Source organism: Nycticebus coucang, chromosome 15, assembly GCF_027406575.1.
Source record: "Nycticebus coucang isolate mNycCou1 chromosome 15, mNycCou1.pri, whole genome shotgun sequence".
Classification (NCBI taxonomy): domain Eukaryota; kingdom Metazoa; phylum Chordata; class Mammalia; order Primates; family Lorisidae; genus Nycticebus; species Nycticebus coucang.
In genome coordinates, this window is record NC_069794.1 from 49,509,630 (window position 1) to 49,526,488 (window position 16,859).

A 16,859-nucleotide genomic window follows, 5' to 3' on the forward strand; every position below is an offset into this window, starting at 1 on the left:
AGGTTGTGTTATATAGACAAGTCTATTGGTATTGTTCTGTGTTGACTTAATGTCAATCACTCACTAATACACACGTATATTATATAGTGAGTGATTATATAGCTAAGCTATAGAACAATCTTATTCATTAATTTTCTAATCCATGACTGTATTATTAATTACTCAAATACAGATGTAACTTTATGTTTTTATTTCTGAAATTGTAATCAGAAAATTTTAAAACAGGGAAAATAATAATGGAATGAACACTATAAATTCACAATCCCAATTTAACAAATGCTAATTTATTGCCTTATTCTTGGCATAATTTTAAATAATAAAATGTTACAATTATTTGGAGGATCCTCATCCCTTCCTAGATTGCCTTACTCTTCAATTTCCAGTTTAATTTTTCTGTCACCTACATACTCCCCAGATCTTATTTATTTTGGGTGGGAAAGAAGTTGGTGGGTTACTTGTAATTATCCTACAGTTTTAAAAGAGAAAAACAGGGGCGGCGCCTGTGGCTCAGCGGTTAGGGTGCCAGTCCCATGTGCCGGAGGTGGTGGGTTCAAACCCAGCCCCGGCCAAATTAAAAAAATAATAATAATAAAATAAAAGAGAAAAACATAAATTTTTGGTGGGAAAGAAGTTGGTGGGTTACTTGTAATTATCCTACAGTTTTAAAAGAGAAAAACATAAATATGAACTCACCTGATGATTTTATTATCTATTTTAGGTTACATAAAATAAAGTTTTTGTTTATTCTTGTTTATACCTCTTTTGAGTGCGATACTTCTTGAAGCAATCTCCAGGATGAAGTCTAAGCTTCCTCTTGTATGTCTCACAGTAGAAAATGATTTCTCTCCTTCCACCTTTCTCATCTTTTCTGCTACAAATCATGCAATCCTTTGTTGATTTGTTTTCATTTTGCATTATAAAATGCATCTTCCCATTTAGCCTTTTCTAAGTGTCAGAAGATGATGGTTTTCCCCTCTTTCTTGAATTTTTGTTTCTACATTGTTGACAACCTGAGTGATGAAATATTTCCTGTAAGAAAGGTGTGTCATCACTTTTGTCTCCACACTCTTTCTTATCTAATGACTAAAGGATGTAGCTGTTCACAACCGCAACTTTGATCAGCCAGAAGAATAATGTTTTCCACCATTGATAGGACCTTCTTTTCAATCCATAACATCCATCTCTGTCCATTCTTGCCATAAATTCCATGTATTGAAAATAACTGTTGGCTTTTCAAATTGCACAGGCTGTTGTTTCCTATAACCAGTGATCAACTGTGTTTGAAGGCCAAAGAAAGAATGTAATCAGCATTGTCACCAATTTCTTACCATGGAATGACAGGCACATCAACAAATGCAACTACAACCACCAAAATCCAACATCGGAGCAGAACAGGAAAATTGTTATGTGGATTGTTATGTTATGAGGTGAGGTTTGACACAGGATCCGAAAGATGCTGAAACTAATGTTTACATCAACCAAATATTTATGTTTTTAACTCTATATCTATAACCATCATAAAGTTTCCTTTCATAGTTTGTTATGTCAATCTTTTCTGTTGTTATTTGTGATTGGTTTAAAAAAATATTTGTCTAGACCCCAATATCTTCCCTATATTTACTTACAAATATTTTAGAATATTGTTTTTTATATTTACTTGGATACCCCTCATGAGAGTGATAAAGTTCTACATTATTTTTGGTTTGATAGCACTTGCTTTGTCAGAAATATGTGCTGAATTTTACAGAATTTTTATGCATATTGAGACCATCACATGGATTTTAATTACAAAATCTGTTACTGTAGTATATGTCATATTTATAGATTTGTTACTATTAAACCCAAATTGTATATACAATAATTTGTAAATACCACTTTATATCTACTCTAATAGCTATTTCTAATTTCAGCTTCTGTATAGGTAATTTTCTCTTCCTTATGAATTATTTGGTTTTAGCTTCAAAGTATCAGTGGCATCATAAAATGCTTTGAGGAAGTCTGTATATTTCAGTATTATCAGGATGAATTTAAAAGATTTAAATTTTCTATTCCTGAAGGTACGGTTAAGCATCACCTTTAAACCCATCTGAGCCTGTTGTTTTGTTTTTATTGATAAATTTGCAGTTAGTGAGTCAATGTCCTTGTATACGATAGCTCTTTCTTCTATAATAAATTTTGCAATTTAATGTTTCCATGGAATTTTCTTATTTTATCTAGATTTACAATAGATTGAACTAATAATATTAGGTCATATTTTAAATTTCCTAATGTGTTTTTTCTATTACCCTTTTACGTCCCATCTTTTATATTGATACTTGATTCTTTGCCTTTTTCTCTCTTTTTTTTTTTTTTATTGTTGGGGATTCATTGAGGGTACAATAAGCCAGGTTACACTGATTGCAATTGTTAGGTAAAGTCCCTCTTGCAATCATGTCTTGCCCCCATAAAGTGTGACACACACCAAGGCCCCACCCCCCTCCCTCCTTCCCTCTTTCTGCTTCCCTGCCCATAACCTTAATTGTCATTAATTGTCCTCATACCAAAATTGAGTACATAGGATTCATGCTTCTCCATTCTCGTGATGCTTTACTAAGAATAATGTCTTCCACTTCCATCCAGGTTAATACGAAGGATGTAAAGTCTCCATTCTTTTTAATGGCTGAGTAGTATTCCATGGTATACATATACCACAGCTTGTTAATCCATTCCTGGGTTGGTGGGCATTTAGGCTGTTTCCACATTTTGGCGATTGTAAATTGAGCTGTAATAAACAGTCTAGTAGAAGTGTCCTTATGATAAAAGGATTTTTTTCCTTCTGGGTAGATGCCCAGTAATGGTATTGCAGGATCAAATGGAAGGTCTAGCTTGAGTGCTTTGAGGTTTCTCCATACTTCCTTCCAGAAAGGTTGTACTAGTTTGCAGTCCCACCAGCAGTGTAAAAGTGTTCCCTTCTCTCCACATCCACGCCAGCATCTGCAGTTTTGAGATTTTGTGATGTGGGCCATTCTCACTGGGGTTAGGTGATATCTCAGGGTTGTTTTGATTTGCATTTCTCTATTATATAGAGATGATGAACATTTTTTCATGTGTTTGTTAGCCATTCATCTGTCATCTTTAGAGAAAGTTCTATTCATGTCTCTTGCCCATTGATATATGGGATTGTTGGCTTTTTTCATGTGGATTAATTTGAGTTCTCTATAGATCCTAGTTATCAAGCTTTAGTCTGATTGAAAATATGCAAATATCCTTTCCCATTGTGTAGGTTGTCTCTTTGCTTTGGTTATTGTCTCCTTAGCTGTACAGAAGCTTTTCAGTTTAATAAAGTCCCATTTGTTTATTTTTGTTGTTGTTGCAATTGCCATGGCAGTCTTCTTCATGAAGTCTTTCCCCAGGCTTTCCCTATGCTTTCTTGGAGGATTTTTATTGTTTCGTGCCTTAAGTTTAAGTCCTTTATCCATCTTGAATCCATTTTTGTGAGTGGGGAAAGGTGTGGGTCCAGTTTCAGTCTTTTACATGTAGACATCCAGTTCTCCCAACACCATTTATTGAATAGGGAGTCTTTCCCCCAAGGTATGTTCCTGTTTGGTTTATCAAAGATTAGATGGTTGTAAGATGTTAGTTTCATTTCTTGGTTTTCAATTCGATTCCAAGTGTCTGTGTCTCTGTTTTTGTGCCAGTACCATGCTGTCTTTAGCACTCTGGCTTTGTAGTACAGACTAAAATCTGGTATGCTGATGCCCCCAGCTTTATTTTTGTTACAAAGAACTGCCTTAGCTATACGGGTTTTTTTCTGGTTCCATACAAAACGCAGAATCATTTTTTCCAAATCTTGAAAGTACGATGTTGGTATTTTGATAGGAGTGGCATTGAATAGGTAAATTGCTTTGGGAAGTATAGACATTTTAACAATGTTCATTCTTCCAATCCATGAGCATGATATGTTCTTCCATTTGTTAATATCCTTTGCTATTTCCTTTCTGAGGATTTCATAGTTCTCTTTATAGAGGTCCTTCACCTCCTTCGTTAGGTATATTCCTAGGTATTTCATTTTCTTTGAGACTATGGTGAAGGGAGTTGTGTCCTTAATTAGCTTCTCATCTTGACTGTTAGTGGTGTATACAAAGGCTACTGACTTGTGGACATTGATTTTATATCCTGAAACATCCCAAAATACAATCCTTACTGTATTTTTTGATGACTTCTAGGAGTCTTGTGGTTGAGTCTTTGGGGTTCTCAAAGTATAAGATCATGTCGTCAGCAAAAAGGGAGAGTTTGACCTCCTCTGCTCCCATTTGGATTCCCTTTATTTCCTTGTCTTGCCTAACTGTATTGGCTAGCACTTCCAGCACTACGATGAATAGTAAAGGTGATAGAGGACAACCTTGTTAGGTTCCAGTTCTAAGAGGAAAAGGTTTGAGTTTTACTCCATTCAGTAAAATATTGGCTGTGGGTTTGTCATAGATAGCTTCAATCAGTTTTAGAAATGTGCCACCCATGCCTATACTCTTCAGTGTTCTAATTAGAAAAGGATGCTGGATTTTATCAAATGCTTTTACTGCATCTATTGAGAGGATCATGTGATCTTTATTTTTGCCTCTGTTAATATGGTGGATAACGTTTATGGACTTGCGTATGTTAAACCAGCCTTGCATCCCTGGGATGAAGCCTACTTGATCATGATGATAAAGCTGTAATCTATTGGCTAGGATTTTGTTGAGAATTTTTTGATGATAAGCTGTAATCTATTGGCTAGGATTTTGTTGAGAATTTTTGCATCTATATTCATGAGTGAGATTGGTCTCAATTTCTGCTTTTTGTTTGGGTCTTTTCCTGGTTTTGGTATCAGGGTGATGTTTGCTTCATAGAATGTGTTGGGGAAGATTCCTTCTTCCTCAGTTTTTTGGAATAATTTCTGCAGTACAGGAATAAGCTCTTCCTTGAATGTTTGATAGAATTCTGGAGTGAAGCCATCTGGATCAGGGCATTTTTTCGTTGGAAGATTTTTTATTGTTTCTTTGATCTCAGTGCTTGAAATTGGTCTGTTCAGGAGCTCTATTTCTTCCTGGCTGAGTCTAGGGAGAGGGTGTGATTCCAAATATTGATCCATTTCTTTCACATTGTCAAATTTCTGGGCATAGAGTTTCTGGTAGTATTCAGAGATGATCTCTTGTATCTGTGTGGGATCAGTTGTTATTTCCCCTTTATCATTTCTGATTAAGGTTACTAGAGATTTTACTTTTCTATTCCTCGTTAGTCTGGCCAATGGTTTGTCTATTTTATTTATTTTTTCAAAAAACCAACTCCTTGTTTCATTAATTTTCTGAATGATTCTTTTGTTTTCAATTTCATTGATGTCTGATTTGATTTTGGATATTTCTTTTCTTCTACTGAGTTTAGGCTTAGATTGTTCTTTTTTTCCAATTGCATAAAATCTCTTGTGAGATTGTTGATGCACTCTCTTTCTGTTTTTCGAATGTAGGCATCTAAAGCGATGAATTTTCCTCTCAAAACTGCTTTTGCAGTATCCCACAGGTTTTGGTAGCTTGTGTCTTCATTGTTGTTATGCTCAAGGAAGTTAATGATTTCCTGTTTTATTTCTTCCTGTACCCAACTGTTATTCAACAGAAGATTGTTTAATTTCCATGCCTTTGGGTGTGGTCAAGCATTTTTGTTAGAGTTGAGTTCCACCTTTAGTGCCTTATGGTCTGAGAAGATACAAGGTAAAATTTCAATTATTTTGATTCTGTTGATATTTGTTTTGTGTCCCAGGATATGATCAATTTTGGAGAATGTTCCATGGGGTGATGAGAAGAGTGTATATTCTTTATCTTTGAAGTGGAGTGTTCTATATGTGTCTGTCAAGCACAGTTGTTCTAGGGTCTCATTTAAATCTCTTATATCTTTGTTTAATTTCTGTTTAGAGGATCTGTCCAGCTCTGTAAGAGGAGTGTTAAAGTCCCCTGTTATTATGGTAGTATCAGATATCATATTGCTCAGACTGAGTAAGGTCTGTTTCAAGAATCTGGGAGCATTTAAATTTGGTGCATAAATATTTAGATGAAATGTCTTTTTCTATTTTTCCTTGACCAAATCAAGTGACCATTTTTGTCTTTTTGACTTTAGTTGCTTTAAATCCACATGTCTCTGAAAATAAGATTGCAACTCCTCTTTTCTTCTGAATTCCATTTGCCTGAAAAATTGTCTTCCAACCTTTGACTCGGAGCTTTAATTTGTCTTTTGAAGCCAGGTGTGTTTCTTGCAGACAGCAAATGGATGGCTTGTGTTTTTTAATCCAGTCAACCAATCTATGTCTCTTCAGTGGGGAATTCAAGCCATTGACATTTATTGAGATAATTGATATGTGTGGTAGTATTCTATTCATCTTATTTTGTGAGAGTCCATTGCTTAGTTTTATCTTTTGCATCAGCGTGGAGGTTAGGTTCTGTCCTTTAATTTCTGAATTCTTATTTTGCTGCTGATCCATTGTGGTGGTCAGTGTGCAGAACAGGTTGAAGTATTTCCTGTAGAGCTGGTCTTGTTGAGGTGAATTTCCTCAATGTGTGTATATCCGTAAATGATTTGATTTCTCCATCAATTTTGAAGCTTAGCTTAGCAGGGTACAGAATTCTGGGCTGGAAATTGTTCTGTTTAAGTAGATTAAAGGTAGATGACCATTGTCTTCTTGCTTGGAAAGTTTCATTAGAGAAGTCTGCGGTCAATCTGATGGATTTGCCTCTGTAGGTCAACTGGCCCTTACTCCTGGCAGCTTGCAGAATCTTTTCTTTTGTCTTGACTTTGGACAGGTTCATCACAATGTGTCTTGGAGAAGCTTGGTTAGAGTTGAGGCGACCTGGGGTCCCATATCCCTCTGAAAGCAGTGTGTCAGAATCTTTGGTGATATTTGGGAAATTTTCTTTTATAATATACTCTAGTATGGCTTCCATTCCTCTGGGGCATTCTTCTTCCCCTTCTGGAATTCCTATAACTCGTATGTAGGAACGCTTCATAAAGTCCCATAATTCTGACATTGAATGTTCTGCTTTTTTTCTCTTCTTTTCTGCCTCTTTTACTATCTGAGTTCTCAAGAACTTTGTCTTCCACCTCTGAAATTCTTTCTTCTGCATGGTCTGACCTGTTGCTGATACTTTCCATTGCATCTTTAAGTTCCCTAATTGACTGTTTCAGTTCCTTCAGGTCTGCTATATCCTTTTTATATTCTTCGTATTTTTCATCTCTTATTTGATTCTGTTTTTGAATTTCCTTTTGGTTAATTTCCACTTTATTAGCAGTTTCCTTCATTGTTTCCATCATTTCTTTCATTGTTTTCAACATGTGTATTCTAAATTCCCTTTCTGTCATTCCTAACATTTCTGTATAGGTGGAATTCTCTGCAGTAGCTACTTCATGTTCCCTTGGCAGGGTTGTTCTGGACTGGTTCTTCATGTTGCCTGGAGTTTTCTGCTGATTCTTCCTCATGGGTGATTTCTTTTATCTGTTTCCTTGCCCTAATTTTCCTTTCACTTCCTCTTGCTCTTTAAGTTCTTGTGCCTGTGGACTAAGGGTTTCAGGACCGGAAGGGTGAGAAGGTTGAAGATCAAAAAAGGATGAAAGAAAGGCAGACTGAGTGATAAGAAAAACAAAGAAAAATAGAGAAAGGAGAGGGGGTTGGTAAAAGGAATATTGTCAAAAAGAAGAGAGGCACAGAAAGAGGGAGCCAGGGCAATATAGGTGTACAGTAGGGTACTTTGATACAACCTTAAAAAAAACCCACCTTCTGGGGGTGCCCAGTTGGGTGGTTCCCTTGAGGTCAGCAGCTCTTTGCTAACCTGATCAGACACAGTACCCCACCTCCACCAAGTAGAGAGGAAAGACAAAAATATAAAAAATATATAAATCAAACCAAAACAAGCAAACAGAAAACTTTACGGGATAAAATTTGGTGGAAAACCAAATAATAGCGGTAGAAACACTAGCAAAAATGAAGTTCTAATTATTGAAATAGGCAGCAAATGGAAATTATAATTAAACTAGAAAAATTGAGAAAGAAAAAGGATCTGTATGGAAAAGGTTGAACTTAAAAAACAAAACAACATCAACAACATCAAAATAAAAAAAAAAAAAACACAACCAAACCGAAAAAAAAAAAACCACAGCCAAAAACAAAGCAGTATGTATATGTTATTCAATATTGTGTGGGCAACACGTGGTCTTCTGGGGTATGAGATGTTAATCACAGTTCTGATACGACTGGTGGCTGCTGATTTCTCAAACCCCAGCAGGTAGACACACTAAATCTCTCTTCAGCCCACTTAAAAGGCACTTTGAACTTGTTCACTTGCTGAGCAGAAGCTTTCCCAGGAAAGTGCTTGTCGCTGGAATCACTGCTGAAGTGGTTATCCACTTACCCAGTGTGCCAAAACTGGTCTCCCTCTGCCCCCGAGGGTTAGGACTGCAAGGTGGCTCAACCCCGCCCTTAGACTACTTGGTCGCTGGGTTACCAGCTCCCACCCAATGCTAGCTCTGCGACCCTGAGAGCGAGCTTGCCAGGTCAGATGACTCACAATGGCTCCCTGTTGCCCAGAGCCAAACACTAGTAGCTCTGTCTGGCTCAGCAGCTCAGACTGGGGCCCTACACAATGTTCAAAGTTCTCCACACTCCCTCTCAGGCTCTCCCCAAGGCAGTTCAACTGAGTGTCAAGTCCAAAGACACCAAAACAGTTCACAGGTAAGGCCTTTCTGGTTTGCAGTCTCGCTGCTACTGAACTTACAGTTGCAGGCGGGTTTAGACGGATTGAACACACGTGACCACTTGCCGGTTTTCCACTGTTTTAGTCCTCCTCTTGGGGTCCAGAAGTCTCTCACTGACTCCCTATATCCTCGCAGGGGTGATGATAGGCAGATCCCACCAGCCAGAGATGCCTGGAGTCCTATCTCCCCAGAGTCAAGGTGCCCAGATGCAAGGAAGCTGTTACTCGGCCGCCATCTTGCTCCGCCTCCTGCCTTTTTCTCTTTTCTTTAATAAGCAATTATGTTACATGGACCCTATTTTATATGTCTTTTCAAAGAAAAAAAAACATGATTTGTTGATACTAGTCTATGCTTTGTCACTACTTTGTTTCTATTTCATTGTCTTATTGTCTTGTGTTTGTTTTTCCTTGTTTCATTGTCCTTGAGTATCTAGACAGTAAAACAAACAAGCACACGAACTTCATGAATCCTAGGTAGGTTGACACCATACCTGCTTATTTCTTGCCTCCCTCCCAATCTGATGTGTGTCAGTAGAAATTGTCCCTATGCAGCTGTTCAGTCATCCTGCTTCTTCTCTTTTAATGGCACTCTCATTTACTGGGTCCTCTTCAGAGTGCTCTTTGAGGTTGGTCACATTAAGCAAGCTGATAAAGACGGAGAGAACCCTAAAAAAAGGCCTGCTTACCCTCTCGACCACCTTGTGCCAGCCATGATACACATCACCTATGAAGGGCAAGAAGTCATTACGTGCTTCACCTACATGAGAAAAGTTTAGGAAAAGTGATTTAGCTGTGTGTCCAGGAAAGGGAAGGGACATCAGTATTGGCGAACACCATTTCTTGCCAGTCTTTTTTTGTAGTCACCAGATATACCTTTTCTCTCTTCTTCCCACACATAAGTAATATTTATCTTTCTCTCTGGGGGAGGGGGAAAGATTCAAAATCTCACCAAGTTACTGGATCCAACTCAATATTTATATTCTCCAGGTGAAAAACAGTCTGTCCATCAGATGCTTAAAGACTCCTCATGTTCTTGTGATCTCTGAAGTAAACATGCCAACCATTTAACAGTGTACTGGGATCAGGAAAACTGCAGTAGACACTTCATTTGGTAAAGTGAAGTGAAGATGCACACACTCTGAACAATTTTGGATCCCTGCTGGCAGGTGTCATATAGACCTGCTTCTAATACACATGAGAGAAGTCTCTTCATTAAACTCTGATGATTTTCTAGGAGGAACATCCTTGAGTAAATTTTAGTTATTTATGTATCTCCTGTTTCCAACATCCAGGAGGGTTTTCTTTATCCATATTCTCAATGGTAATATGGAGAAGTGGCTTTTGTAGAATATTATGTACTTGGGGTTACAAAGTTTTCAGAGTTTCTCATGCAAGTTTGAGGGCTCATTATTTGAGTTGAGGCTTGAACCATAAACACTTTTTTTCCAAAGTTGTGGCTTCTTCATCAATATTTTTTCTTAAAATTGTAATAGACTTCTAAACTACTCAGTTTGAAAAAAAAAAGTGTGCTGTTGTTGTAAAAAACATTTAAAAATTTTTATAAACATTAAGCACTAAATACCATGAACTGAATTTTGTTGTGTATACTGGGTTATTCTAATGACCACATAAGCCATTTCGCCAGCTTCAAAGGCAGTACACCTCAGAATGAAGCCATTATAGGTAAAGAGATGGAGAAAAACAGAGTCCTGATGAAATTACTTTATCTAATAATCTGACTTGTGTCTGAGGCTATTATAAACCAAGTGGCTTTATAGTTTTATAGGATAATTTCTTGATTGTTGGCTATTTCAAATGGACATGTAATACTTATTAAAAATAAAAACAATAGAAACATCTAACTAATATAAGAAGAAAATTATATTTAATATATATCTTACATTTTAGGTAGAATCAATGAAATGTATTCTGTAAGTAAGGTGGCTTTGTAGAAAATAACAACAAAATGTATTGACTGATGAGATATTCATTTTTTCTTTTCCTACTTTCTAGTTTAGATTGACAGTAATAATCAATGTTTATATAAAATAAATATTGCCAAGAGAAATGAGACACAGAGGAATATTCCACAGATGAAGGAAAACAGTGGAAATGGACAAAACATATTGAAAACTACTATTGCCGTGGTACATTTATCAGTAGAGGAAATAATAAACTAAGTCAAACAATGAACATATTTTTACCACAAGGCATTTATTTACTAAATTCTCTCTTGACATATTTTTTTAATGATGAAAGAAATTCTGGAATATGGGAAACATCCATTTATAATAATTTTGTGCCCCAAATAACAAACATAAAATTTAGTTATCTATTGCAAGTGAGTCCTGGTTTTAAAAATTGTGGTATATTTCATGAATAAAGGAATAATGCATTTTATTTTTCATAAAATTTACTTACATGTTCCTTTCATATAACAAAAATTAGTGGAATTTCAATGGCTAAGTTTTGTACTTCTGATTCAAAATGTAGAATATAATTACAATTATTAATTATCAATAAACTTTTATAATAAAAAGTTGAAGTAATTTATTTTAGGAGATATTTATCTCAAAAAAATAATGACACAAAATTTGAAGATATTTGAAGACAATGAAAACATATACAAAATAATAAAATTATTGAAGAATTAATCGGGTCATCAACATCTCTGTTATAAAAGGATATCTGAAATTGTTTATTGAAATCAAAAAAATATTGAATAACTTATTTAAATCAAATGTAAAATGGACATGCAAGGCTGACTTTCAATTTGTGAACAGAAAATAAGGATTTTTAAGTTTGAGGCTATGAAGATTAGTAGAAAAGAAGATGAATATCAAAATATTCAAAGACTTTTTGCAAGAGAAATTTCACTTGCTTATGTTCTAAAATGTGTTTGAGCTCTTCTCATCTTTAATTTTGAAATGCCAAGGGCTAGTCTCATTACGTATTTGTGATACCTAGTTAAAGATAACATCAGCCGGTCATCACCCAGCTATGTGATGTATCTAGAACATTACACATAAATGAAATGAAAGAACAATTAAAAGGAAGCCAAGAAAGCAGATGCTAAGTTTTCTTCAGTACTAAACCCATTCTACCATTACTTTTCAAAAGCAATCTAAACGTCAAATTTCTGACATCAAAATTGGTACCAAGTAAATCGCATAACACTAAACTGCAAAGAGGCAGGCAAAATTTAGAACAGTAGGTTGTATATAATTAGGAGAGAGTTTGTGCTTCTAAATATAAAAGTCCTACATTTAGCATGGGGAAAATAAAACCCTTTGGAATACAGCAGTCTGGTTGCATAAAGACTCTTAAAACAAACATAAGAGCAAAAAATAAAACATGAATGTTCAATTAAGAGAAACAAGCTTTTTACAAGGGAATGTGTGAGATAATTAGTAGAACTAATCAGAGAATGCTGTTAGGCTTTGTCATCTTCCTTAAATATTTTGCCTACATTTCTTCCAATAGAATTATAAAGGTTTGAGGAATAATCATGTGAAACATAAAATACTCATATTTCTAAATCCTTTAAAAACTCCATTCATTCATTCATTCATTCAACAAATAATTCTGAGCATTTATAGTCAGGCAGTAGTCTAAGATATTAGAATACAGAAATGGAGAAGGAAAAGTTCTTTTCCTCATGACACTTGAATACTAGTGAGGGAGGCAGATGATAAACAAGTAAAAATATAAATAAATGTATAATGAAGTGTCATTGGTGTGATAAAAAACAAAGCAGAAAAATGTGATTAAGATGAGGGAAAATTTACACAGGGTAATCATTCTAGACCTTTCTTGTTAAATGAGGGCATGAGCCATGCAAAGATGTAAGAGGCAAAAAAAATCACGAAAATAGAAGAGAAAATTCAAAGACCTTGAAGAGGAAATGACTGGGTTTCTTATTAGAAGACAGGTGGGGGAGATGAGATAATATCCGCTACAGGCTATTAACCAATTCCTTGCAAAAGATGAAGGCAATTGGATTAAGGTTGTAGTAGTGAAAATAGTAATAACTAGTCAGATTAATAGTATAGTATGGAAGCTGAGGCAATAATAAAGGTAGATAAGTTCCTTGGGCACTGAGGGGAAAAGAAACAAGTCAAAGATGCTGTGAGTATGAGGCTAGAGCTACAGAGTAAATAGTGGGGCTTTCATTGATAAGGTGGGCAGAACAAAGACTTAGGTACTGGATAAGCTCAATTTGAGATGGTTACTAGATATTCAAACTGTGACAGCAACAAAGCAGTTGGATACAGGAGTCTAGTGCTTGGAGTAGGAATGTGTGAGAAAAGGAAGGTGTAAGCTTGAGCCATCCATTTCAAAGTCACTGTATCGGGACTACTTAAAGCCAGAGCTACACAGAATATCATATCACTGAAGCACTGATAGGAAGAAAGAAGACATAAGAGAAATGGCCATTTAACATATGGAAAGAAATAGACCAAGAGATGGCTACTGAGATGGCTATCCAGTGAGGTAGGAGGAAATCTAGAAGGCAGGGGTGTTCTGAATGCATAAAAAGAACAAAAAATGAAGTAAAGTAGCAACCATCTGTGCTTTATAAGTATATTCACTTTTTGCATCACAATGTTGCAAAAGGTGACACGTAAAAGAGCAGGATAAATTGCCTAACTCCACCATTGTATAATTTGAGAGTTGTTAACAGGAGCTTTGGAGCAGAATTATTCTCTTTGCCCATTTTCCAGAGAATAAAACTTCCAAATAGACATTCCTCGGTGCATAATTAATCAGATGAAAGCAGTTTTGTTATCTGGGTAAGATCACATTAAACTAGCACTTAATGTAGTAATGGCCAGTAAAAGAAGCCGTGTGCTATCTGTTGTTACCCTGAGGGACACAGGAAGTGTTTGCTTGTGTATAAGAGACAGTAGGTGAGTCACAAAGTGCCAGTAAAGCAGTATAACGTTGACCTTGAGCATCCTGGGACAAAATGTGTGCTTGGAAAGAAGTCACAAAGGGATATTGTGAAGAAAGTTATGTTTGGAGATCTAGTCTTTCCAATCACGCTTTCCACCTGCATTCACATTTATTACCATCATTTCAAATGTCACCTATGTGCTCATTATGTGTACTTCTAGATTCCAAGCCCAGATTTTCCCCCCCTGAACTTGAATACTTAGGTGTTTACTAACTGTCCAGCGATAGCTCATGGTCAGCATGTCAAAAATAAAACTCAATATTTCCTTACCTCTTTCCTGTTTCTTTCATTGTCTTTGGGAGAGCACCAGCTTTAAATTGCTTTTGAAAAATAAAACTGAGAGCTATCCTTAATGTTTGCTTTTCTATTTATCTATGCACATGCAATCATAACTTGTGTTTGCTATGCTTTCTATATGTATTCTGTTGAGGTAAGTCTCTACTGACTTTATACCACTCCCCATCTCTTACCTGATAGCATTGTCCTGTTTGGTCTCCCCGTTCTAAATATAACCCACCTTCTCTTAGTATTAACTCTAGATTTTTAAACTTAGTTATACAATCCTGAATGATCTGACCTCATTTACTAACCTACACTTACATTTGCACATATGTGGTCACTACAAAAGTTCTGAGACAGACTGTGTTATGATCCATCATTTTACTTCAAGAAACAGTCAACACCATCCTTTCTAATTCTCCCAGTTTTAACTTGCTCAGCTCATAAGTGTTTCTGGAGGATCTCATTTACCTGTGCAGATTTTACATTTCTTGATTTTTGTGTATCTCAAAATTTTTGTAATGACCTGTGTGTTTGTGGATGTAACAAAAGAGCCTGAAAAGACCAGTTAGTGTGCTCAGAGACCATGAGGAACCTAAGAGACAGAAATAAATTTACTGACAATACTGAAGCATAAAATATATACTTATGAAAATGTGTATTTTAGAAATTATTATAGTTATTATTTCATTACAAATAGATTTATATAGTTAAAAATGGTTTAATATTTTAAAAATCATAGTATAAGTTATAATATTTTATCTGAATTTACATTTATATAATATGACCAGAATCTTTTTTTTTTTAAAGGTTTTTATAGTCCACTTGGGTTTTTCTAGTTCTTTTCTTTTTTCCTTTTTTTTTTTGAGACAGAGTCTTACTCTGTCACCCTGGGTAGAGGGTCGCGACATCATAGCTCATAGCAACTCAAACTTCTGGGTTTGAGCGATCCTCTTGCCTCGGCCTCCTGAGTAGCTGAGACTACCAGCATGCACCACTATTCCCAGCTACTTTTTCTAATTTAGTAGAGACAGGGTCTCACTCTAGCTCAGGCTGGTCTCGAACTCTTGAGCTCAAGCAATCCATTCACCTCAGCCTCCCAGAGTGCTAGGGCTACAAGTATGAGCCTGACCTGACCAGAACCTTTATAATAAACTAAGATCTCATATTTTATTAAAAGTTATAGAAAACAAAATTCATTATAGGAAAATAAATTTAATTGGATATATGAAAGAAGAGAATACCTGAAATAATATCCTTATAAGGTTATTCCTTATTTATCGAAATCTGGCTAGTTCTTCAAAAGCTGTCTCCTTAATATCTGCTTTAAAACCCTGTAGGATATGATAACTCCAATTTCTTACTGTATTTTATTTCCAAGCCACTTTATTCAACATTTTTTAAAATGGCTTCATTGACAATATTGTGGTATAGATTATATTTACCTTGAAGGCAGGTACTGTGGATTAAATATGTTCATTTCCACTGAGATAAAACCGTTTCTCATTTAATCAAAGTTAAATTTCTATAGTAGAGTCTTAAAATAATTTCCTTTTTTAAGTTAAAAATTGAAAATTTTAAGTTAAAAATTGAAAATCATCAAACAAAACTTAACCCCAGTATATGCCACAAGATAAGACCTTGTGGTTGTTCAGAATATGCCTGCTCATCAAGAAATAAAGGACTATAACACAAATGGTCAGCATCACTTCTGTATACTTATTTTTCATACAGATTAAAGATTGTAAATATTTTATGTCATTTTAGTGGATATATACCCACCAACACATATCAAACACATATATTGTACCTTATGTATATGTACAGTCCATGTTACACATGTACGCATAGATATGCACATAAAAATAAATCAGAGACTATTTGTGATTTTTTCACAGAATAAAATTTAGATGGAAAATAAAAATTTGCCCAATGCTACATTCAATAAATTCATTAACAACACCAACAGTGAGACATGGTGGATATATATTTAAAATGCAAATATAGGTGGAAAATTTCTTTTTATTTTTTATTGTTTCAGGTTAATTAAGGATGCAAAGAATTAGGTTACACTGTTTGCATTTGTTAGGTAAAGTCCTGCTTCTAATTTTGTCCCACCCCACAGAGGAGTGCCCTATGCCATAACGTTGTGCCCCTTAAGGGAAGCACCCCCATCTCCTCCCCTCTCCCTGTTCCCTCCTTGCTCCACTCCCCACCTTGAATTGATTTGAGTTTGTCTCTGATGAGTGTATGTATTAGATCATCTATGTCTTTATATTAGAATTGAGTACATTCAATTCTTGCTTCTCCATCCTTGTGATACTATACTAAGAAGGATGTGTTCCAACTCAATCCAGATTAATACAAAAGATGTAAACTTTCCATCTTTTTAACGGCTGAACAGTATTCCATAATATACATATACCACTGCTTCTTAATCCATTCCTGGGTTGGTATAAATTTAGGTTGTTTGCACATTTTGGTGATTGTAAATTGAGCTGCGATAAATAGTCCGGTGCAAATGTCCTTATGATAAAATGAGGATGGTTTTTTTTCTTCTGGGTAGATGCCTAATGATGAGATTGCAGGATCAAATGGGAGGTCTAATTTGAAGTAGGATTCTCCATACTTTCCTCCAAAAAGGTTGTAATACTTTGCAGTACTACTAAAAGTGTAAAAGTGTTCCCTTCTCTTAATATCCATGCCAGCATCCACAGCTTTGAGACATTGTGATGTGGGCTATTCTCACTCATTAGGTGATATCTTAGGGTGGTTTTGATTTGCATTTCTGTGACAATCAGGGCCAGTGAGCAATTTTTCAAATGTTTCTTAGTTCATCTGTCTTCATCAGAGAAAATTCTGTTCATATTTCTTGC